Raw genomic sequence first — 24,863 nt, forward strand, 5'->3', positions numbered from 1 at the left:
TAATTACACAGCATACGTAATTAAATAAAATTATATACTACATATAATTATATATTTTAGATACTATAAAACATAAAATTATATTCTCTATATAATTATGCATTAGATAGTATAAAATACATAATTACATGGTATGTAGTATATAATAAGTAATATTATATTGCCAAGAACCATGAGGATCTGATATTTTACCATTCTTGCAAGCTAATGAGTTAGCGTGCTACAGTTTTAGAGATGCTCATAAAAGATATGACTTCTGGATCAGAAATGAAAAACAGTTTATTAATCATAGCAATAGCAGTAGCCAAAATATGAGCATTTTTTGTCAGTTCTCTGAGATCTAATTCACACATGTACATCCATCCCATCCAAAGAGCACCAGATGCCACCTGCACATGCAGAGAGTTGAAGCTGCAAAACATGAGTGCTTTATTATGAGCAGTGTGTAGGCTCTTTATTCCAGGCAAATACAGTATTCCTATCTTCCAAGGATGTTTGCTATATAAACAAACATAGGTAGAGATAATGTTTGCTATACAAACATCCATGAAAAGATAATTTAGAACAAAGGGACTTGCTTGCAACTGCATTGGCTGTCAGGCATGCAGAAACACAAGAGAACCATAAAAAAATGTTTACCAGTGATACCCACCCTAATTTTTACACTGTCCTGGCTTCTGGTGAATTACCCTATAATACTCCACTTTGTCAATAATTATGATTAATCTGACCCCCAACGAGGACTCAAATCCTTTCCACTTGTTTCATACAACATTTAATTGAGACTACTATTAATAAGACCCCAAGCAGCAAGAGAAGGCAAACCTACAGTATTGATCTCAGTCATGCTCCCAGTGTCCCAGATCCAACCAGCTGAACAACTCCCATAAAGCATAAGGGTCTAATGAAACCAGGAGACTTTATTATTATGTTTCTGTATTAACCTTCCGCCTTCATCCAAGGCATTAATCCAGGCACAGCAGCATGCATTAGTGATTGCACAGACTGCCTTGGCTTGCAAAGAAGAAGCCTGAATTCTGTTATCCCTAAAAACCCTGGCCAGTGAGTTGAGATCGGCCTGAATGTCTTCCAGATTCTAGGCGATGCTACTGATCACTTCAGCTAAGATCAGCAACAAATTTTATACCACCTTTTCTAATTAGATGGGTTCCATCTTAGGGATGATTGTCTGCATAATGCACATAAATAGTAAGTAAGTTATCCCTCTGGGAAGCTCCTCCCAAGTACACCAGGATATGCCCATTAGGTGATATCTCTACAGTCATTTGAGGCTAAATTACCTATTAGTAGAAACCTCTTAAGCCCTTGAAGTTCTCTTTAATGATCATCTTTAAAGTGAAGGTCACTGTGTTCTCAGGAGGAAGGCAAATTAATGCCTGGCTTCCACATGAGTACAGTCCCAGGAAGTACATGTGCTACTAGAAAGAATATATTGCTTACAATCATTGAGATTCCAAAGTGCGATTCATATCTGTCAAGGACACAAGTTAATGGTGTCTCTAATATAGCCTTGTGGCTAGCTGTTTGACCTTAGGGTTCCTGCTCAGTTCAAATAATTGAGTCTAGTCCTTGTTTTTGGAGGAACTGCCTGAGGGGACATAGTATAACCTGGCCCACTTTTTCATGCCACCAACTGGGTGACATTCATTCACTCCATGGAATGGCTGAGTCTCATAAACAGGGGTTTATAGGTATTGTGTGTGAAAAGCTCAGGAATGGGGCCAGCCCCTGCTGTTTCCAGGGGAAACATGGTGAGGTTAAGGGGAATGGCAATCCCATAGAGGCAAGAGCTCTCCAGTGGAGAATGGCAGACCCAGGGAGCAGTTAAATTTAAGAAGCTTGACCAGCTAGAGGAGCCACACCAGTGGGAGAGGATCTAGGGGTGATACGGAAAGGCAAAGATCAATAATGTTTTTCCTTCTTTGTACATCCTGAAATCTAAAGTGTTCCCACCTCATGTGTCAAAGTTGTTCTCCCTTCACTGTTACAAACTTGAAGTTTCCTGTTCCAGTAGGTGTGACTTCGCCTTTTGTACAATCATTTCCTACTTGCACCCAGATGTTTTATCCACAAGAGTCAGTTGAAAGACAAAGAAGGGTCTTTTCATAAAGCTTACAGAGACCCATTATAGCCCATATTTGGCCACTGTAGAGGGACCACTAAGAATGTACTCAGCCAATTATCCTCATGATCCAGGATCATGGCAATCCCACAGGAGAATCCAGGTGACTGAATCAGTAATAAATTTGAATCTCCTGGTCCCTTTTGGCTGGGCTGCCATCCTGAGGGTGCACCAAGGAGTTCAGCTTAGAGCTGCTATTAGGGAAAAGAAAGAGCATAATGCCCTGGAGTGGTGGGAGTGAACTCCAAATATTCACATGAGCCTAAATAACCCTCATCCCTTTCATCCTGACCATTACCCACAAAGCAGCTGGGAGATAATCCCTTTCCGGGGACAGCTGCTTTACTAAGGTGTGTTGATCAAGAGGACATCCATGTTAGTGACTTAGACAACTTGACCAGCAGCTGTGATTGGTTTCCATAGCTCATGGCCTCAAAAGGGGGTATCTTTAATCAGCTGGTCTACCATTCCCCAAGCAGCTGACCAGATGCCTACACCACTGACAACAGCCCAAGAGTCAGTAAAATATAACAAAGTTCGTCAAGGAGCTCATTGGCCAGAGCTGTGGGAATGATGTGTGCAATCCAGAAGGGCAAGATAATTTGCCTCTAAGGGGCTCCCCTTGGGCAAGGACATAAGAACATGTAGGTAATTCTTCACCTTTCTTCTCCTGGATGGCTATCCTGCAACACAGTTATATATTGTCTTCTCAGAGGACAATCACATGACATGGAGCAACCAGCCACACACACACAGCTATGGCCAGCTTATTAATGCAACTTCTACTGACCCTCCCTTCTCTCCTGCCCATACCCTTTGTTCCTTACTCATACTCCCTGGGAGTTTACTCCTCAATAAGACAGTAGCACAAAGGGAAAACCCAGGCTAAGACAACAAGACAATTTCAACTGGGAGCTGCATTACTCTAGAAAAATCACTACTTTATAGCATGATGACTAATATTATTAGAGAAGGTTATTATGTTGGCAATTTTTGTGATAAACTACTTTAGGAGGAAATGGTAAGTCAAAAGCAAAATCTAATTGAAAACACTCCAGTTTTCTCTTTGTTAACATTTATATTGCTGAGCTATAAGGCACTATCATCCACTTGTTGCCCACACATCCTAATTGCAGGCAAGGTAAGCAGAAGGAAATAAACAACCTCCTGAGCACAGGCCTTGCAAAACCAAACCTATAAAGCAATGACAAATGTCACATTTTGTAACTGAGCAGGACAATAATTGAATTTAAAACAAACAAAACAAAAGAGAACTGACTGAAAAGCATTTTGGTTTCATTTTTTTTTAACTTTGGTTCAAATCTATAATTCATTAACATATCATTTCCCACTTCCCATCTGGAAACCAGAAATATTGGTGATATACATCATGTAGCAGAATCCAACAAAATAATTTAAGAACCATAAATTTGAATGCATGCAGAAAATGTGTATTTTATTTGTGTTTTTGAATGGGAGGGGTGTTTTTACCTTTTGGAGGAGTTATGATTTAGATTCATTTTTCCAGCACTGGCTCTGAGCTCAGCATATTCTGGGGTATTTGGGAATTTATGCTCCACTTCACATTTTTCAGCCCCACTATTTCTTTGTAAGGTATCCCAGTGGGAAGTAACCAAAAAAACCATTTCTTTTTTTTCTTCCCCAAGAATCTTAAAAGTCGCATAAGAAAGATGAAATGACCAACAATGGCTCTCAAGGGGAACCTGAGAAACAGAGAAGATTCATGAGGGCTTCTTAATGTACAAGTTTCTCTCTCTGCATTCACAACCCACATGAATGTGAGAACACACAGACTGGAGGATGCAGGAGTCTGAGCTCTGCTTACACTTTCATGGAGTCAGCTAGTAGGGACAGATGCCCTCCTTTCTCCCAGAGACACTGCCCACAACTCAATGAAACACACCACCCAATTCCTCCTAGATCAACCCCTTCCACTTCTCACTGGAAGGACTTGAGCTAAATGAAGGTGGTCAAGTCGTATAAAAGGTTTTCCTCATGCCAAATCCACACTGGGTCCATGCCAAGGATACGCGGAAAATATTCCACATTGCTTCCATAAGCGACTTTCTAAACAAGAATTGCACCCTTGCAAGAAATGTGATCATCTTAGCCATGTCATGCAGTTGAATGCACACTTTGGACATCATATTCAAGAAATGTTTACTCTCCCTTCATACAGCGTATAGTGTATAAGAAGGAAGAGAAACACTTGGATCTTCGAGCATTGATTATTTAGAGCAGCAAAATGTAGAGGAAATCATACTTATTACACTCTAGTAACACTATAAACTCCTTACTGAAGACCATGAAATCAGAGAACAGGAAGAATGGCCAAGAAGGAATGCTGCAGCCCAGAAGAGAATTACACAAGCAAGTAAGATGGCAAAAATTCATCACAAGAGTCCATGGCCCAATGGTTAAGAAACACAGGACTAAAAAATTGATGTTTAAGAAAAAAAAAGTTTCCATAGTTTAACCTTTTATTTAAGCACAACATATAAATGTGAAAAGCCCACCTGAGATGTTACTGATTACACAGATTGAAGAAGTGAGAACAATGTTCATCAGTCCCAGTGTTTTGGGCTTGGAGTGAGATGTCATGGACACTGGCATAAGCCTTTTGCATTTAGCAAGAATTACCTGTTCTGCTGGGTATGGTGTTTCATGCCTGTAATCCCAGCACTTTGGGAGGTCAAGGCGGAAGGATAACTTGAGGTCAGGAGTTTGAGACCAGCCTAGCCAACATGGTGAAACCCTGTCTCTACTAAAATAACAAAAATTAGCTGGAGGTGGTGGTGGACACCTGTAATCCCAGCTACTCAGGAGGCTGAGGTGGGAGAATTGCTTGAACCCAGGAGGCGGACGTTGCAGTGAGCTGATATAGCACCACTGCACTCCAGCCTGGGCAAAAGAGTGAGACTCCATCTTAAAAAAAAATAGAAAAGAATTACCTGTTCTTTTTCTCTCATTAGGTCTTGATCTCAAACTTCTATGGGTCTTTCTGGAGGGGGAACAATCAGCCACAAAAGCCACTGGATAGAAGGTTGGCTATTTTCAGTGCTTTTGTTATAAAGACTCTGGCTTTCAAAAGGATTATTAAGAAAAATGCCTACTTCTTTGAAATCTACATCAAGTTGTTAAGGCAACAAGATCAAGACTAAATCTAGAAATGTTTGCTCCACCGCCCCCTCCGTCCACCCTGTTATCTACCTCGCAGGTTTTCGTGGGTTGTGCCAACTAATTGCAATCATTGCCGCATCTCTGCCACCTCATCCTGAGGTTTTTGAACAGCAAGAAAAGGAAAGCATTGATTTGAACGATGGCGTGGTAGTACGTACGTATGTGGTTACATTTGTACGTCTGTGGGTTTGTGAACAATTCTGGAAACAGCTCATCAAATTTTCCCCTAAATGCTGTCAGATTTAGCCAAAGAGGTAGGAGAATTGACAGTGGTCTCAGTAGCCAATGATTCAATGTGGGGGTGGTGAAGGGGGAGCTGGAGCGCAAAGGAGCCAAGGAAAGAAGCATGGTGGAAATTGGAAATTCAGAGGGAAGAGCTGCTTGAGCTGTTTGCAACTTCTTTCCCCCAGAACCATAAAAAAAATCTCATGAGCTCAGATCATCAACAAGAGATGATCGATTCCCCCCAAGTCTGAGCTGCCCTGAAAACTCCCCCCGAGTCTAGGTTTTTGCTCTTTAGATGTGGGTTTGTGACTGCAGCTTCAAACCTCTCAGCTGCATGCTAGCTCTCCTGTTTTGGGAATCCAGCACAGTGTCAGCCTTTGAGTGCCAGGGGCAAGAGCACTGGGATTCTAGGCAGGGCACCTTTCCAGAGGGCCCCTGTTGATCCCTGTCCAGGCCTGCCCTGTGCATTTCCTGGGTCCCAGCATCTATGACCCTGCCTGCTGACCTGGTAGACAACACATCCAAATTTGAGAAGTACTCAGCAGGCAAGAAGAAATTCAGACACAGGGCTGTTGAAAGAGGTTAGGACTAGAGGTTCCATCTATATCCTATTCAAGTGAGATGATGAGGTGAGATGATGAGCCTCCCAGCCACAAGCTGGCAAGAGGAAAAAGAAAAGGACTGAGGAGGAGACTTTGGCCATAAGAGCCCATTTCTAACCAGTGTTGGCCTGGCAATTGCAGGACCTAACCCCAGTGAGCAGGTGAGAAGGCAGACAGCTTGCCCAAGACGGTGTGTGGTCTCCTGAAAAATTAACGAGCTCTGCTGAATCCCAACAGTCAATGGGTGGATTTTAGATATGTCTCACTCCCTGGACGTCTGAGCTCAGAGATGCCCTGGGGAAAAAGCCTCGTGTTTCACACACTTCGTGACCCAGTTTCCATCTGGCTGACAGAAGCTCTTCCTGCCTCAGATGACAGGTCTGAAGGCAGCTTAGTAGGATGGGTGATGAGTTATATGAACACATTTCCACATTAATTGAATTCCCCTCAGTTGGACTTCTGCAAAATGAACTTTTTTTTTTAAGAGCTACATTTTATTTTACTAACAGGGATTTAACTGGGTGAAGGAAGACTGCTGACTCCAGAGGACGTTTTCTGCAGCCTTTCCCTAGAGAGGCAGGCTTGGTTGCAGGAGACGGTGGGAAGAAGGCATCCCAGAGACCCTGTGTATGAAGAAAATGCCTCTGCCAAATCCTCTGCCTGCCCTAGGTCACCGGTTCCCAAATGTGGGTGAATCATCTTGGAGAACTCTGATTACACAGTTTCCTTAGTCCAGCCCGACCAACTCAATCAGACCTCACGAAGCAGAGCCCAGGAATGTCATTTTTGACAATCTCATCAAATATTTCTGGCACAGCCTTTTTCAAGACCCCTTTTCCAGAAATCACTACCATAAGGCATTCCATCCACCCTCTGTAAGAAATATCCAGTGATTTTCAACAGTTGTACGAGAATGGCATTTTCTTGACAAAGCCTATGAGAATGGAGGGTGAGGCTTGCTGATTGGAAAAAAAGCATTTTCTAAAATTGCTATTTGTTTTCACCACAATAACCATTTCTCATATCAAATCACATAAAAGCTTCTCATAAGATTGGTATCTTTAGCAGAAGAATTTTGGATCAAATATGGTCGAGAAAGGCCAGGCGCTGTGGCTCACGCTTATAATCCCAGCACTTTGAGAGGTTGAGGCAGGTGGATCGCAAGGTCAAGAGATCAGGATCATCCTGGCCAATATGGTGAAACCTCATCTCTACTACAAATACAAAAATTAGCTGGGCATGGTGGTGCACACCTGTAGTCCCAGCTACTCAGGAGGCTGAGGCAGGAGAATCACTTGAACCCAGGAGGTTGTAGTGAGCTGAAATCGCACCACTGCACTCCAGCCTGGCGACAGAGTGAGATTCCATCAAAAAAAATAAGCCGAGAAATTTTACAAATTGTGAAATGCACACTTTCATTATGCAAGATTGATCTTATCAGTTTTTCCAGAGTGTCCACTTCTGTTAACCTAAGTCTCTTCCTGTTTGAGTTCTGGATGGTGCAATCTCTGATGCCATGAGCTCTCTCTGGAGGGACACTGGGTTCCCTGCATTAAGGAGAACACACAGCATCCAGGACAAAAGCTCAGATTCCCCCAGCGATGCCTGTCAGAGGGGTATCTTCCTCTCCTTCACACTCTCTCCAAACCCCAGAAGGCCAGGGTGCACGGTTCCCAGGGCATAGAAAATTGCATCCCAGGAAGACCTGCTCAGGAAGCTATTCTCTTCTCTTACTTACACAGTGAAACCAAGCACCAAAACCCACAAATCTGAGAGCCAGTGTTCAGGCCACACCCACATAGACGGCTCAGCTATTCTAACTCACATCACTCTCCTCTTTAAAATCCACAGGAGACACAGCATGAGTCTCCAGCAAGTGGGAATATCTGATCTTCGTTCTTCATCTCCTCTGAGTCTGTTTCCTCCTTTTAAAATTGGAACTAACAGTGGTGCCTCACGGAGAGGGTCTGGAAGGTCAGAAGGGCTCATCACATCATGGTGAGGGCCCAAACAAGCACAGGTCAAGGGCAGTGGGAAGCCGTGAGGAGCCACGCAGTGGAACAGGCCTCCAGAGTGTAAGCCCCAGTCCCACCTCCCTTGCTCTTATTGTGCTTTTTCTTAATAACTTGCTGGATGCAGAGAAGATGCTGTTTGCAACTTCTTTCTCCCAGAACCATGAAAAATCTCATGAGCTCAGATCATCAACAAGAGATGGTGGCGCTCAAACTCCCCGAGTGTAGCTTTTTGCTTTTTAGATGTGGGTTTGTGACTGCAGCTTCAAACGTCTCAGCTGCATGCTAGCTCTCCTGCCTGGGGAATCCAGCACAGTGTCAGCCTTTGATTGTCAGGGGCAAGAGCACTGGGATTCCAGGCAGGGTACCTTTCCAGAGAGCCCACTGCTGGGTGATCCCTGTCCAGGCCTGCACTATGCATTTCCTGGGTCCCAGTGTCCCTGACCCTGCTTGCTGACCTGGTCTCTGACAACCCTGGGCTCCAACCACTGGGTCCCTCACACTGCAAGCAACTCTGCCTATGCCCAAGGAAAAGCACTTCTTTCAAAGTTCTAGGCCTTTCACTTGACCTTTCACGACTTATTTTCCAAGAAGCTCCAACTCTCAGCTTCCAAAAGTGGCCTCTGTGGGGGGTGGTGTACAGTGTTTGGCCTCATGCCAAGTTTCCAGAGTCTGCTCACATTGTCCTGTACCTACCCAATGCCTGGTCCCCAAATGGCTCCTTACTCCTTCGGCTCTTCCCTCAGGTCAGCACGAATTGCCCACTTCTCTGTGGAATTCTCACCACAAGTAGATCCTCCTCTTTCCTTCATTCACTGCTTCTTCCTCTGCATTGCCCTCAAATTTCCTTTTTTAAATTTAACAAATACGTATGGAACAGGATCTATGCCAGAGATTGGGGATTATTTTTCCACTATGTCATATCCTTGAAAGCCTGGTATTGGGTGCATTCATCCAGCAAGGCTGTATTGAGGATGGATGTGTGTTGAGCACAAAGTACCTAATGGGAATATCATGGCTGTAGCTCCCACCCTACTTCCTATCCAGGGAAGGAGGCAGCAAACATAAAAACAACACCACTCAATAAAAAGATTGCAAGTTTTAAAAGTGCTGTAAAAAAACAAACATAAGAACTGAGGTAGAAAGTTATCAGGTAGGAGGGACACCAAAACTGGACACAGTGGTCAGGGCAGGCTTCTGTGAAAAGATGACACAGAAGCTAAGATCCAAATGCTGAGGAGGAGTCAGGCAGAGAGAGTGAGGTAAATGGCTTCCAGGCAGAGGCAACAGCACATGCCAGGGACCGGGGGTAGGGAAGACTTTGCCATGGAAGAAACTACAAGAAGACCAATCTGGTCGGACATTAACAAGAGGAAGTAAGTGGCCCAAAAAACATTAGAGAGATTGGGAGGAGATATATTATGCAAAATCTTGTAGATTGGGAAGAGATATGTTATTCGAAATCAGTAAAGATTTTGAGTTTATTTCACTAATGAAATTTATACTTAGTCCCAAGGGGTCCGGGAGCCTTCTTGAAAATGAGCCTTTGGAACAAGATCATGTCCTTTGTAGGGACATGGATGAAGTTGGAAGCCATTATCCCCAGCAAACTAATTCAAGAACAGAAAACCAAACACCGCATGTTCTCACTTACAAGTAGGAGCTGAATGATGAGAACACATGGACACATGGTGGGGAACAACACACACCGGGGTCTGTTGGAGGGAGAAAGTGGGGGAGGGAGAGCATCAGGAAGAATAGCTAATGGATGCTGGGCTTAATACCTAGGTCATGGGATGCTCTGTGCAGCAAACCACCATGGCACATTTACCTATGTAACAAACCTGCACATCCTGCACATATACCTCTGAACTCAAAATGAAAGTTGAAGATTAAAAAAAAAAGAAAAAAGAAAAAAGGCCTTTGGCATGCCAGAGTTCCCGATGCCATGCCTTCCTGCGTTCACCACATATTTTAGAGAGCAACTCTGTGCTGGACACACAGTCATCTCATTAGTTTCCTGTAACAACCCCTTCCCACACACACAAATCCACATCCACATATATCAACACTTGGATGTGATTTTTGTCTCTCTGCAATTCTGAAATAGTATCAGACCACCCAACAGTTCACAACTAGAGTTTTACTGTTGTTGTTGTTGTTTGTTTGTTTTTGTTTTTGTTTTGAGACTGAGTTTTGCTTTTGTCGCCCAGGCTGGAGTGCAGTGGCACAATCTTGGCTCACTGCAACCTCCGTCTCCCAGGTTCAAGTGATTCTCCTGCCTTAGCCTCCTGAGTAGCTGGGACTACAGGCACCCCCCACCACACCCAGCTAATTTTTTGTATTTTTAGTAGACATGGGGTTTCGCTATGTTGGCCAGGCTGGTCTTGAACTCCGACCTCAGGTGATCCACCTGCCTCGGCCTCCTAAAGTGCTGGGATTACAGGCGTGAGCCACCGCACCTGGCCAACTAGATTTTTTCAGTTAGCAATATATGATGGACATCCCTACATGTTGGCAGACACATTCTCAGGGTAACTTTCTTCCTCCTCCTTGCTCAGCCTCGCCTATATGCACAGCTCACCCAAACATGGCCTCCCTCCTCAGCCTCTCCCTCCCCCAAATATACACTGCAGAAAACCTTGACACGAGATGGCAAGTGTACCTTGGAAAAGGCATACTGGAGACTTGTTCTCTAAACTTCCTTTTCTCAAATGGTACAAGCTCACAGCCCAGGAGACCAGTAGTCTCTGGTGAGGTCATGCTGGGCTTACATTTCATACCTTCAACAAAGTAATTTCCTTCATGCTATAAAATATTATGGAGTGGTGGGAGCAGGGGGAGATTCTGGAAGCATGAGGATTTGCATCTGCATACTCAGTGAATCCTCTGTGGAGGCAGTTGAATGTGGCATGAGGAGCTCAGGTTTCGGAGCAAGCCACAACTGGGTTACAATTCTGGTTTCCCTGCTAATTAGTCTGAGGGAGGTAACTGGATCTCACCATGCTTCCTCATCTACAAAAAGGAAATATTAACACACAATGGAATATTATTCAGCCTTAAAAATGAAGGAAATTCTAACACATACTACAACATGGTTAAACCTTGAGGACATTAAGCTAAGTGTAATAAGCCAGCCACAAAAATACAAATACTCTATGAATCCTACAGCAGCCAAATTCATACATAGTAGGATGATGATTGTCAGGGGCTGGCAGAGGGGGAAATGAAAAATTGCTGTTCAATGCATATAGATTTTTGTTTTGCAAGATGAAAAAGGTCAGGAGATCCACTGCAAAACAAAGATTGGTAAATTTTATGTTGCATGTTTTTATCGCAATTTTTTAATGCAAAAAAGGTGAGAGATAGTAATACCTGTCTCATAGGGTTGGTAGAAGAAAAAGAAAATAATATAAATTATATATATAATTTATATTATATATAATTTATATATATAAATTTATATATAATATAAAATTATAATTATTATATTATATTATATATAATTATAAATATTATAATATAAATATTATATAATTATATATAATATAAATATTTATATATAATATAAATATAAATAATATAAATATTATAATTATATATAATTTATATTAAATATAAATTTATATTTAGTATAAATTGTATATTTATATATAATTTATATTATATATAAATATTATAAATATAAATATTATATATAATTTATATATAATATAAATATTATAAATATAAATTATATATATAATTTATATATAATATAAATATTATAATTTATATTATATATAAATATTATAATTTATATTATATATAAATATTATAATTTATATTATATATAAATATTATAATTTATATTATATATAAATATTATAATTTATATTATATATAAATATAATATATATTTGCTTCAAGAGAAGCAAGCTTGGCTCTCGGAAATCTGGGACATGGAGGTTGGGGGACAGGCTGACAGGTTTTGGGAGAAAAGTGTGTATGTTTGTGTCTGTGTGTGTTAAAAGAACTGTGTGGGTGAAGAACTCTAACCTAGTGAACCCAAGTCAGCATGGCATGGAGTGGTGAGAGGGAGACAGAGAGAGAGATGAACAGAGAGTCCACTTTCCTCCACGCCGCAACACTGGGAATGGTGGTGTTGGCAGCATTTCTCAATGGCCACCGTGCAGTTCCTCCTTCTCCCCACTGCACTCACACAGACTCACACACACACTCACACAAGCACATATGCACTACAAACTCACACATGCAAATACGCATACACTCTCTCACACACACGAACATATGCACCACAAACTCACACACGCAAACGCACATGCTCTTTCTCTCACACACACTCACACACGCGCAGTCACAGACACACACACACTTATCTCTCAGCTGTCTCCTCAGCCTCTCTGCCCGAGTCTCCTTTTAGCACAGGCAACAACAGGAAGAACAAGTCATGTTCGAGGACTTCTGTCTTCAGGAGTCTCCTCAGTCTGCATTCTGGAAGATTCTTCCATATCCTACATTTCCTTACATGAATTCTTATTCCAAAGCATTTCAAGACACTCTTAAAATAATGGCTTTTAACTTTCAGAATCCTAAAATCTAGATACAGTGAAGCAGTTGAATCTGAGCTGTGTACAACATAATAATGTTTTATAATCATGCCTTATTTGACTATAATAAGTCTTTTACACTTTATAAGTTGTTTTCAATACATTAACACATTTAATTCTTAAAATAACAGAAGGAGGTATTATTATCCCCCTTTTGTAAAGAGGAAAAGCAGTTTCAAAGAGTTTAAGTGAGGTGTGTTCAAAGTCACCAAACTAGCAGGGATCAGAGGTGAGTCTCTGAAACAGCCATCTGTTGGCTTCAAGATTTTTCTGCTCTTTTTACCTCATCACTGGGTAAGAGAGGGTAGGTCAGATAAGAGCTATCTAAGGACTCAGGAAACCATGGGCACGCTGCCTGGATCGGGCACAGAATCAGAGCTGATCTAGAAAAGAGAACACGCACTTCCCTGAAGGCATGGAGAACAGGAGGAATTCAGAAAATAGGACATGAACTTTTTCAGAGCCTCACACTGAAAGCAGACTTCTTCTTGCAGCCAATAAACAGAAAATGTGTCACTACTAAGTGCTGGCTTCTGAGGGAAGGCTAGAAGAGCTAACAGAAGGGCCCTGTCTCCAAGTTCAGAAACAAAGGAAGCGTCCCAAAGTCCGCAGCACAAATACCGAAGGCAGGAGACGCCTCGTTTCAAGAGATTAGGGTTTTACAGTCTTAGGCAGGTTGTAAGTAAAAACATGAAAAAACAGACCCTGGTGTGTGATGTTCCCCACCCTGTGTCCAAGCATTCTCATTGTTCAATTCCCACCTATGAGTGAGAACATGCAGTGTTTGGTTTTCTGTCCTTGCGATAGTTTGCTCAGAATGATGGTTTCCAGCTTCATCCATGTCCCTACAAAGGACATGAACTCATCCTTTTTATGGCTGCATAGTATTCCATGGTGTATATGTGTCACCTTAGGAGATATACCTAATGTAAACAACAAGCTAATGGGTGCAGCACACCAACATGGCACATGTATACATATGTAACAAACCTGCACATTGTGCCCATGTACCCTAGAACTTAAAGTATGATTTAAAAAAAAAAAAAGAAAGAAAAAACAGAGCCCCTACACCACACTAGCAAATTGTATAAAGGTTACAGAGAGAATGAGAAACATTACCCTGTTCTAACTCCAAAAACAATAAAATTTAACGCTGATCCCTCAACATCCAGAGAAGAGTCCCTAGGAGAACCCTGCTATTTGGGGCAGTTGTCACTGTGGCTGCCACATGGTGTCACTTGTGAAACATAGTATTTGGTCTCGTGCCATCTTACCTCGCTACTGGGATCTCTGGTAAACTGAGTACAGGGTAGACGCCTCCACTGAAACCTGCGCATACCCTCACTGTAGCCATTGAGAAATGCTGCCAGCACCACCATTTCCCAGTGTTGCGGCGTGGAGGAAAGTGGACTCTCTGTTCATCTCTCTCTCTGTCTCCCTCTCACCACTCCATGCCATGCTGACTTGGGTTCACTAGGTTAGAGTTCTTTACCCACACAGTTCTTTTAACACACACAGACACAAACACACACACTTTTCTCCCAAAACCTGTCAGCCTGTCCCCCAACCTCCATGTCCCAGATTTCTGAGAGCTGAGCTTGCTTCTCTTGATATCTAGTCCTAACCACTTCTTGCCCCAGGATAAATCACATTTCTCATAGGAATAAATTTTATGCTGTGATAGGTTTCATTCCACTTTAAAAGGCAGGGCGGGGCATGGTGGTTCATACCTGTGATCCCAGCGCTTCAGGAGGCTGAGGCGGGCAGATTGCTTGAGCCCAGGAGTTGGAAAGCAGCCTGGGCAACATGGTGAAACCGTATCTCTATAAAAAATATAAAAATCACCCGGGTGTGGTGGTGCACATCTATAGTCCCAACTAACTCAGGAGGCTGAGGTGGGAGGATCATTTGAACCTAGGAGGTCAAGGCTGCAGTGAACCATGATCATACCGCGGCATTGCAGCCTGGGCAACAGGGTGAGACCCTGCCTGTCTCTAAATAAATAAATAAATAAATAAATAAATAACAGGCAGATGGACTCCTTACCTCAGAAAGAACTATCAGATAAACTGGAAGGATAGAGTATGGTTTGGGGGTAGAGTTAGTATTGAGAACAAGTTGACGGAATCGAAGAAAGAGGATGCCTTAAAAATAAAAATATCCAGCTTTTCTTCCTTGAACAATGCAACTGAAAACCATATGGTACATGACTATTTCCTGGAATGAGTAAATGGAAAGTTAAACAAAATCTTCAAGTATTCCCAGGTGAGATGCACGATGGGGGGAAAAAAGGCATGTAAAGATTTAGATATAGTTTTCTTTCTTTTTTAAAATTTCCAAGACTCACACCTTCTGCAAGTTTGAATGTATTAACCTAAATCTCACAAGAACATGCTCCAAGAACATCCTGTCCCATAAAACCATAGGAAAGAGGGGCATCTTAGGTTGGGCTCTCCAGAAGCAGATCCTGTGAGGAGGATTCCTGTGCAAATGACTTTTTGAACATGCTCTTAGAGGAAGCCAGTAAGAGCGGGGAGGAGAGCTGGGAAAGGAACAGGCCAAGCAAGAAGGTGAACTCACTCAGGCAAAGTCTTGCAGAGAGTTAGGCTGCAGGGAGCTCAGTAGTGTAAGGCCTGTTCTGCCATGCAAGGGAGCTGAGGCTTTCAGACCCCTGTAGCCATCAGCCACTGGATAAGCTCACCCCAAGCAGATGTAAATTCCCCTGGCACTTCCAGCTCTCAGGTTGTGCATGCCAGGGAGGCTCGAGCACCCTGAGATTGTGGAAGAAGAAAGCCCCCTCAAGCCAACAGGCACACAAGAATGGCACAAAGGAAAGTAGCAATGATTGGGCAATGCACAGACATTATCTGCTATAAGGAGCAAAGAATGAAATCTGAGAGATTCAGTTTTCCCCTATACAAAATAAGGTTAACGGTCCAGCACCCATCATCTGTAAAACAGGGAAGGTACTAACGCCTGCTTCATTGGGTGGTTGTGAGGATCGCATTAGACAATTGAGGAAGACATGTCTTCAGCTCTCAGAAATACCAGCGTCTGTAAATACCTACAAGCAAGTAGAACAGCAATTTCAGCTGGGCCTATGGCTCCAGTTATTTTGCCAAAAGAAATGTAGTGACCACACACGTATCCAAAAATCTCTGAGGTCTCTACCGTCTCTCAGCAATTTGGAGAATGCAGGAGGAACTTGGACAACTTCTAGGGGGAATTTAAAAAGCACTTTAAAAAGCATGAACCCACCAGTTTGAACTGTACACAAAGCATTTCTTTCTAAAAATGTCCACCTCGGGTCTGTACAGTGGTTTTTGCCCTGTTCGTCTCTCAGGCACACTTACGAGGAGAGCTTTCAATGCATCCAAACAATTGCTTACAAGCATCAACCTACCGTGAGGTTAGCCCCACACTGAGCTAAGGAGCCATGAGGGAGCTGTTTCTATGGCATTTGAGTAGCACAAAATGTGATTTTTCTCTGGAGAAGACTTTTGAGAATTAGAGGGAATTAGTCATATTTTCCAATGTGGGAATTTTAACAGTTGTGAAATTATGAAGAAGACCTGACTCAACAATTTCAATATTGCAATATGTCACCTAGCTGTCTTGTTACTCAAAATTACATGATTTAAAAGACAGTGACTTTAAAAAGAACCCAACCAAGGTTTGAAAGAAAAAGGAGATATGCAGACAAAGCAAAGGAAAAATATAAAATTGCTGAACATTTACAGAGCTAAGTTTAACAATTCTGGGCTCATTTAATACAGTTTTTATCTTAAATAGAACATTGAAAGGCATGTTTATCCTCTCAGTGAATTATATGTTAGAAATGCACTCTTTAAACAGTGGGTTTTTTTAAACCTACAATATGGAATCTGAACTGGATTTAACATGTTGCTAAATATTCAAATGGGTCATCCCTTCATACTCCCTTTTCGTAGGTTAAAAAAAGATGAGCAGACGTTCCGGACAAAGATGAGTAAGCCAATTCAAGACCACCTTTGTGCTATACTTTTTCCAGCCTCTTAATTAGGCTACTCCTCATTAACTACCCTAAATGAGCTACAAATAATGATCAGGTCCTGTCCTTTATATATGAAAATTAGTCTATTAGCAAGTGCATGACTAGGGTATTTTCCAGGAGTAGTGAAGGGTTTGAATTTTTTCAAGTACACTCTCTCTGGGCTTTCCTTGTCCTCAAAAGCATACCTTTGCAGGACAGCTAGCCAGGGTGAGAAGGAAAGTAAAAGACTCTAAAACAGACCATTCTAATGAGCTTGGTCTCATTAACATTGGTTGATAATTAGGTAACCTATCCAGAACAAATGAAACACTGAGCAAATTTGAAGAGATATAGATAGCTCCATGGGATGTTAAATACAAAGCTAGAAGTGGTATTAGCCCTTGACTAACTAAATGAATCACTGAATAGAACAAGCACTAGTGCTTATAATCAAGAACCTTAAGGAAAAAAGGGTGGGTGTTATGGTAAAAGAATGATTGCTCCCTACAACTCACCAAATTCCCACATACACACATTTCCTGACATATATTTTCTCCTATTGTAATAATACCAATTGAATATCTTAAGAGACTCCAGTCTTATTGTAAACAGTTAAGAAAGAGTATCTAAATCATCCCAAAGAAGTTTATTATAATTCATTAACTTCAAAAACTTATCACTCTTTATGCACTTTCAACAAAATAGTTGTCCTCAAATTGATCTATAAATTAAATGCAATTCCAATCAAAATTCTGGCAGAATCTTGTATGAACCTGACAAATTCATTCAGAAAGCTATCTGGAAGAACAAAGCAAGGAAACTTGCTTATCCAGACACTAAGAAACAACAAAGATTAAGTAATTAAAAAGAAAAAAAATATGGTCTTGGCATTGCCTAAGACAGAGATCAATGGAACAGAACAGGAAGCCCAGAAACAAACCCAAGTAAATGTGTGAATTTGTTCTGTAGCAGAGATGGCATTATAAATGAGTGAGGAAAGGATGAAACTTTTTAGTAGCTGATGTTAGGAAAACTTCACAACATAAAGACAAATATCTACCTCATGGCATATAAAAATTCAATTCTAAATTGATTAAAAACCCAGATATGAAAATTGAAACTATGAAATAAGTATAAAAATATTTTTTTAACATTGTGACATTAGGATGTATGGAAAGAGTTTTCAAATAACACTCTAAAAACACAAGGTGAAAAAAAAATTGACTACAACAAAATTGAAGATTTCTGTTCAATGTAGAATATCACAAACAGGGTTAACATATAGGTGATAGAATAGGAGAAGAGAATGCAATATCTAAAATAAATTGGAGGTTAATATCAAAGTTATACAAGGAATTCCTACAAATTAACAAAAACATATAGAAGGCTCAATTTTAAAATGTCCGATGTATAATAGGTAATTCACAGAAGGAAGAACTCAAATAATTAATAAATACATGAAGAAATCCTCAACTTCATCCAACAATAATTGTTGATATGTAAATTAAAACAACTTTATGACCATTTGGTTGACACAAATGTGAACATTGGTAAATACCAAATGTTAGTGATGATGTTGGCATACAAAAACTTCTTGCACTGCTGGTGTGAGAGAATACTGGTTATGATATATGAGATTATTGTTCAAATATATTCACTATTTCTCTGCCACTTCCATCAGAGGAGTATATCTCCTCTCATGATTGGGCTTGGCCATGTGACTCAATGTGGTCTCATGGTAGACACCCCTGTGCACTTCTCTGCTGCTGGACTTAAAACCTGGCCATGTGACTTGTTTTGGGCAATACTATGTTAAGAGAAGTGACTTGAGCAGAGACTCAAAATGTGGTTGCTTGGTTAGGCTTTATCCCTTTTGTTTCTGCCATTGCCATGAGAAGAATATGCCCTAGCAAAGTCCACCAGTCCAAGGAGGAAGAGAGATGCAGGGAGCAAACCTGAACCAACCTAAACCTGACCCAGAGCTAAGCCTACCTAAACATCCAGCTGACCCCTGACCCAGAGCCAAGCCTGCCTAAACACCCAACTGACCCACGGATGTATCACTGATAATAAATTGCTGTGTTTTAAGTCATTTGGTTCTGTGTAAGTTTATTTCACAGTGTTCTTTTGACAACAACTGACTGATACAATAATATAGCTTTCAGTCGGTATTTAATGGCTATAAATAGTATATACATTATGTAATAGAAACTTCTACACAGGCTTCTCTGATTTTTCCTTGTTAGTAAAGGGTGCCTCCCACTATGGAGTCCTTTAATTCCACACACTTGCTTACACAGTCTCTTTTATAATATATATAAAATGCTAGTCAATGGGACCAAAGAAAACATCCACTAATGGACTTCTGGCAAAAGCTTTCCTCTGTAATAAAAAGAGATGCATGGGAAGCTATAACCCTCTTCTTCTACACTGGCTGTGATCATGCCTGTGTGTGATGTTCAGAGCTGCTACAATCATCTTGTGGCCAGTGGGAAAAATAACACTGACTTACAGAGGACGGTAGAGCAGAAAGATGAAATTGACCCGAGTCTTTGGTTACACCACTGAGCTGCTAATGCTTCCTCTAGAACGCTTGTTGTTACATGAGACAATTTAGGTTCTTACTATTTAAGCCAATTTAAGTAGGAATGCTAAAAGCATTCATAATTATCCATGAATCTCAACTCATTTTCCCATTAATCTCAACTCCTAGATATGAACAGGCACATCTGTAAGAGGACAGATGTGATTGTGCTCATTACAATATTGTTTTCTGACAGCAAGTACCTGGAAGTTACCTAAGTGTCCGCCACTTGGAACATGGATGATTAAAATGCCAATGATGAAATGTTAGGCAATAATCAAAAGTAGTAAGCTATATCTAGATAAGAAACTTGAATAAATCTCAAAAACATGGAGTGAAGTAATAAAAGTTAAAACACAGAATAAAATATATAACACAGTTCCATTTACATAAAGAATGTAAACACAAGACAACATTACAAATTTTCCAACCATTCATATATATTTAAGGAAAAGTATTAAAAACATTACAGCATGTGCTTAAGTAGGATACAAGAATGCTGGCAGGATTGGGGCATGAAAAAGAAAAATAATTAATTAAAAATCTGAGTACTTATACCAGCTGTTGCTACATAATGAATTATCCTAAAAAGTAGTAGCATTTTGGCAGAATTGGGGTCTCTCTTCGTTGCCTAGGCAGATCTTGAACTCCTGGCTTCAAGTGTTCCTGCCACCTTGACCTCCCAAAGTGCTAAATTACAGGCATGTGCCACCACACCTGGCCTGTAGTAGCTTTACAACAATAAATGTTTATTATCTCAAAGTTTGTATGGGTTAGGAATCCAGGCACGGCTTAGCTAGATGCTTCTGACTCATGGTCTCTCAGATGACTCCAGTCAAGGGTTGGGCTGCAGTCTCATCTGAAAGTTCAGATGACAGTCTGAGGATCCATTGTTAAGCTCACCAACATGGTTATTAGCCACAGGATTTAGTTCCTTGTGGGCTGTTGGACTAAGGGCCTGAGTTCTTCATGGCCGTTGGTTCCTTGCCATATGAGTCTCTTTATAGGGCAGCCCACAGCACAGCAGCTTGATTCCTCAGAGCAAGTGACAGAGCAGGAGATAGTATGTACAAGTTGGAAGCCACGGTCTCATGTTTGCTGTATTCAATTTACTAGAAGCAAGTCACTAGGTCCAGCCCACACTTAAGGGAAGAGTATTACATGGGGGAATGAGAACCAGGAAGTGGGGATTACTGGGGGCCACCTTAGAAGCTCCCTACCTCAGTGCCATGACCAGTGATGATCACTTATCATGAACTGAGGAGCCTAATCACTTCAACTTGGTGTTCCCATGCTCCAAAAAATGAAAGGCAAACCAGATGGCAAAAAGAACCAATGTGGCTTTGACTTTTATATATTTGCAGATCAAGTTCTAGATAATTGACATTAAATAGTTCTTGACAGACTGAGGAGTTATTTGGGACAACATGCTGACTTTAGGTATGTAACTATTAAGAAACACGGGGAAAATCACAGTTTTTTAGGTAAGATTAAATATCAAGAAGCAGAAAGAAGTGAATATTAGTATTGTTTCTATGAAAACAGCAGCAAATCCAGATTTAATGTAAAAAATACTGTTCTATATGATAAAACTTTTTGATGTAGATTTGGATAACTCTATAATCGGAGAAAGCTTTTAAGATTCCCTTATTTAACAGGTGGAGAATCAGAGGTTCACATGGCCAGTGACTTACCTCGGGTCATTATAGGCACCTACCCTGGGTCAAGCCACTCTTTTACCAAGCAGAATTGCTTGTCAGAGTGAAAATGTGATATTTGCAGCCTCCAAGTAGAATCTAGTCTGATTCTAAATGGGCTAGACTTGGCAAAATCTTTCTTCCTTTCCCAGGAAATTTACATCAAAGAGTTAATTGCATTAAATTGCTCTGTATTTAACTTCCGTGTCTGCTAACAAGCAAAATATCAATAACAGTCTCCATTTTCTGTGTAAACCGGAGAAGGACTTCTTTTATTTTGTTTCAGTACTATTTTTCTAAAGCTCTCTTTCTTTTTATGCTCCTCATCACAGTGTAAGTCCATGAAAAATTAACGCCCCTGTTCAGCAGGGAGGCTAGCTCCTCTTAAAAGAATGTTCTGGAAAACCCAACAGCAGGACATGCATCTCCAAGCAGATATGTCATAGAAAGGTACAGTGTGTTCCAGAAGCTTCTCCCAAGAGAGTGGGGGTCTCAAGGGCTGTGGCAATTACATTAGACTCATTTTATGTTTCCTCTGCTATCCCTTACTTATTTCATATAATAGCACATTTTGAATCTATGAGTTTGCAAAATCCAGGTAAGCCACTATAAAGGTGTAGAAACCACTCTACTTTCTTGAACTCCATGGGCAATTAGGGAAAGCTGATGTGTCAAATTCAGAATTCCACCAACAAAATGGCATTTGCAATTGCTGAATACAACAATTATGTTCTATGAGTAAGATATTTTGCGTATAACAAAAAGTTTAAAACATCAGTGTATATTAGAAAAATATGCAGTGAAACATGGGAGTAAATGTACTTGCAACACAAAAGTTAATCAGTGTCATGAAAATTTTAGCCAGAGAACTTGGTTGGTGTAGTATTTAATGAAAAGTAAATCTGTGTCTTCTCCTAAAGTTAAAAGTATAATTCTTTTTAGTTCCTGCATCAGTTTATTTTTATACACAGTTATAAATCCCCATTTGGATTAAGGTTTTTTACCTGTAAAACTGATAAGGGCTTTCAAATTATGTCACATTATTAAAGAATCACTCTGAGTATAGTAGGTAAGAGTAACCCAACCACACTTCACTTAGTGAGTTTGATTCTCTGGTTGATTAAGATCACAATTCTCCATTTCTGTGCCTATTCCTCTTTTGTCCCCCATCCTAGAGATATTTTGATTTAGCTCACTTCAGATTCATACCTGTTAGGCATTATCTCATAAAATCACAAAACCACCAGGCGAATCAACAGCTTCAACCCTAGAGGTAGACACGGGTTGACCACCAATGGGGAACCCCATCCAATTGAATTTACTCGCCGACGCCTTTACATCATCTCACCCCTCCATACCAGACCCCACTGGATTCAGCAAGAGCTATCTGTCTCTCCCATTTGTGCTCCATTTCTGCTTCAAGGCCAGACAGCTCTTGGAATCTTAGTCCTCAGCATCAAATTAGATGCCTCATTTAGTAAAAAGCTTTCACTCTGCTCACAATTCCTACCTTCACACCAGCCCCCTCTAGGTCTAATATTCTGTATATCTCATTACCCAGCTCCAACAATAACACTCGAATTTAGCCTCATCAAAGGTCACACTAGCTTCTGTACCCTAGAATGAATGGAATAAAACATATGGAATGCATGAGTCACATATAAATGTGGTTCACACATAAATGTGCAATATTTATTGTCTCTCAAAATATTTCACAAGTCCACCACCTTCATCCTTGAGTTTTGCAGGTAAATAAAATGAATGAGCAGAGGACATTAATTACCATGGGGTGTACGCATTTTTAAAGGCTTTAAAACAACAGTGGTATTAATATCTCCTTGATGCACCAGAAGAACAATCAGAGGAACACTAAAAAGTCTCCCATTCTCTCTTTTCAAAGTTGTTCATTAGCTGAGCTAAATCTCTCAGAATCAGAGCCAGCCACCTTCGTTCCTCTTATATATGTCTCAATCATTTTACATAGAAAGAATCCATTCCATTAACCATCAACTTTACAGGAAGCAAAGCATAAGATGGCTGCTAACATAGCTAATATAACCCAGTGCTACTCTAATGGAAGTAGAGAATCCAGAGCCCAAATGGCACTAGTTCCACCGTGTGGTCTTAGAACAGCATTAAACAGTTAAAGGAGAAAAAGTCATTTAAAACACAATTTTTAAAAACAGTCCTTTAGTCAAAACTACTCTGGCCTAAATCCACCCTAAATCACTGCAAGATTCAATAGAAACTCAAAGGAAACTGCACACTAATGGATTCTCCAAAGAAAAACACATTATAATTGAACCATCCTATTCTTTGGCACACGTAACAGCTGGTATGACCACACATGTTCGATTCTGCAGCCATATTTTAAGAGGAACAATGACAAACTAGAACACATTCAGAATAGGGCAACTTATTCTGAAAACTATTTCCTATGATGAATGGTTGAGAGGACTGGTGATCTATATTCACCAGTGAGAGAAATGAGAGAGCTGCCTGCAGTAATGGGAGTGGCTAGTTCGCTGGACTAGAATTACACAAGAATGGCTTGAACCATTAATCAAGTAAAGAGCCCTAATCAAATAAATGCAAATTAAAACAACAGTGAAATACTATTTCCACATCCCCACATTCAGCAAATTGGGACACACACACACACATATAATTATTTTTTCCAGTGGAAATGCCTACAGTTTTACTGCTAGGAAGAGTGCGAAAAGCTTTTCTGTTAGTCTGGAAATAAAATTCAAAAGTCTTAAAATTGTACATACCTTTTTACCAAATGTTTTCATAGCTAAGAATTTATCTTAAGAAAATAACTGGATATGTTTTCAAAGAGTTTTGGAAACAAATGTTCATCAGAACATTATGCTTACCAAAAAATAAAATAGAAAGAAAGAAAAAAACAAAACGGGGAACACCTAAACATCCAATAAAAATCTCTGGTTTTTCTCCACGAATAATTGTATAGTGCTTACAACGTGCTAGTCACTGCCAGATATGTTCCTCCTAATTCTCAGAATCCCTGCAACAGCCCTATGTGGGGGACATTATTATTCCCATTTTACAAATAGGGAAACTGAAGTGCAAATGTGTCACGTTGCTCACAGCCTCACAGATAATACACAGTGGGCCTGAAAGTCCAACACAGGCCTCCTGCCCAGACCCTGCGCTAACACCCACGTTAGATTGGTTAAAAAGTAATGTCGGGTAAACGCGTGCAATACAATTTTCAAAAATTAGGGAAAGAGAAACGTGATGAACTCACTGGTATAAGTTAGCAAACTCCACCTTCTCCCTCTTTTAAAGAAAACTGAGACAACATTTGCCCTTCTGTCTTCTGGCACCTCTCCTCTTCTCCAGCTTTCCAAAGACCTCACCCCTAGCCCTTCCAGCCCCTGAGGTGGAATTCTTGCAAACCAGACTGCCCCACGCGAGCAGCTCTGAGCTGGCTTGCAGCCTCTGGCCAGTTTTTGCTCTTCTCTCCACTGCCCTTATTCCACAGATTAACAGACAGAATAGAAGTAACTAGGAAGCATATTTTTATTTTTACATCTCTCGCAAAAAAAAAAAAAAAAAAAGCAGTGTTTTTAGGCAAAATAAAAAGTTGAATTTGTAGGGAGCCTCCGTGCGGACAGCCAGCGAGACAGCCAGCAGGATCCGGAGAGGCCCTGGAGCATCTGCAAGCCCCGTGGGACCCAGGCGTCCAGGCACCGCGCCCAAGAGAGCCAGCTCTGAGCATCCCCGGGGGGCCACTCCTTCTGCCAGGAGCCT

At 40.9% G+C, this 24,863-nt stretch overlaps 1 protein-coding gene and 1 pseudogene across 1 annotated transcript in view; both read right to left on the reverse strand.

The window, feature by feature from the left end:
* Window positions 1-24,863, reverse strand: part of F13A1 (coagulation factor XIII A chain) — a 418,063-nt gene that overhangs the window by 363,433 nt on the left and 29,767 nt on the right. The gene's annotated exons all lie outside the window — the stretch shown is intronic.
* Window positions 1-24,863, reverse strand: part of LOC100613846 (snRNA-activating protein complex subunit 5-like) — a 214,219-nt pseudogene that overhangs the window by 159,589 nt on the left and 29,767 nt on the right.

This window comes from Pan troglodytes, chromosome 5 (genome assembly GCF_028858775.2).
Source record: "Pan troglodytes isolate AG18354 chromosome 5, NHGRI_mPanTro3-v2.0_pri, whole genome shotgun sequence".
Lineage (NCBI taxonomy): Eukaryota > Metazoa > Chordata > Mammalia > Primates > Hominidae > Pan > Pan troglodytes.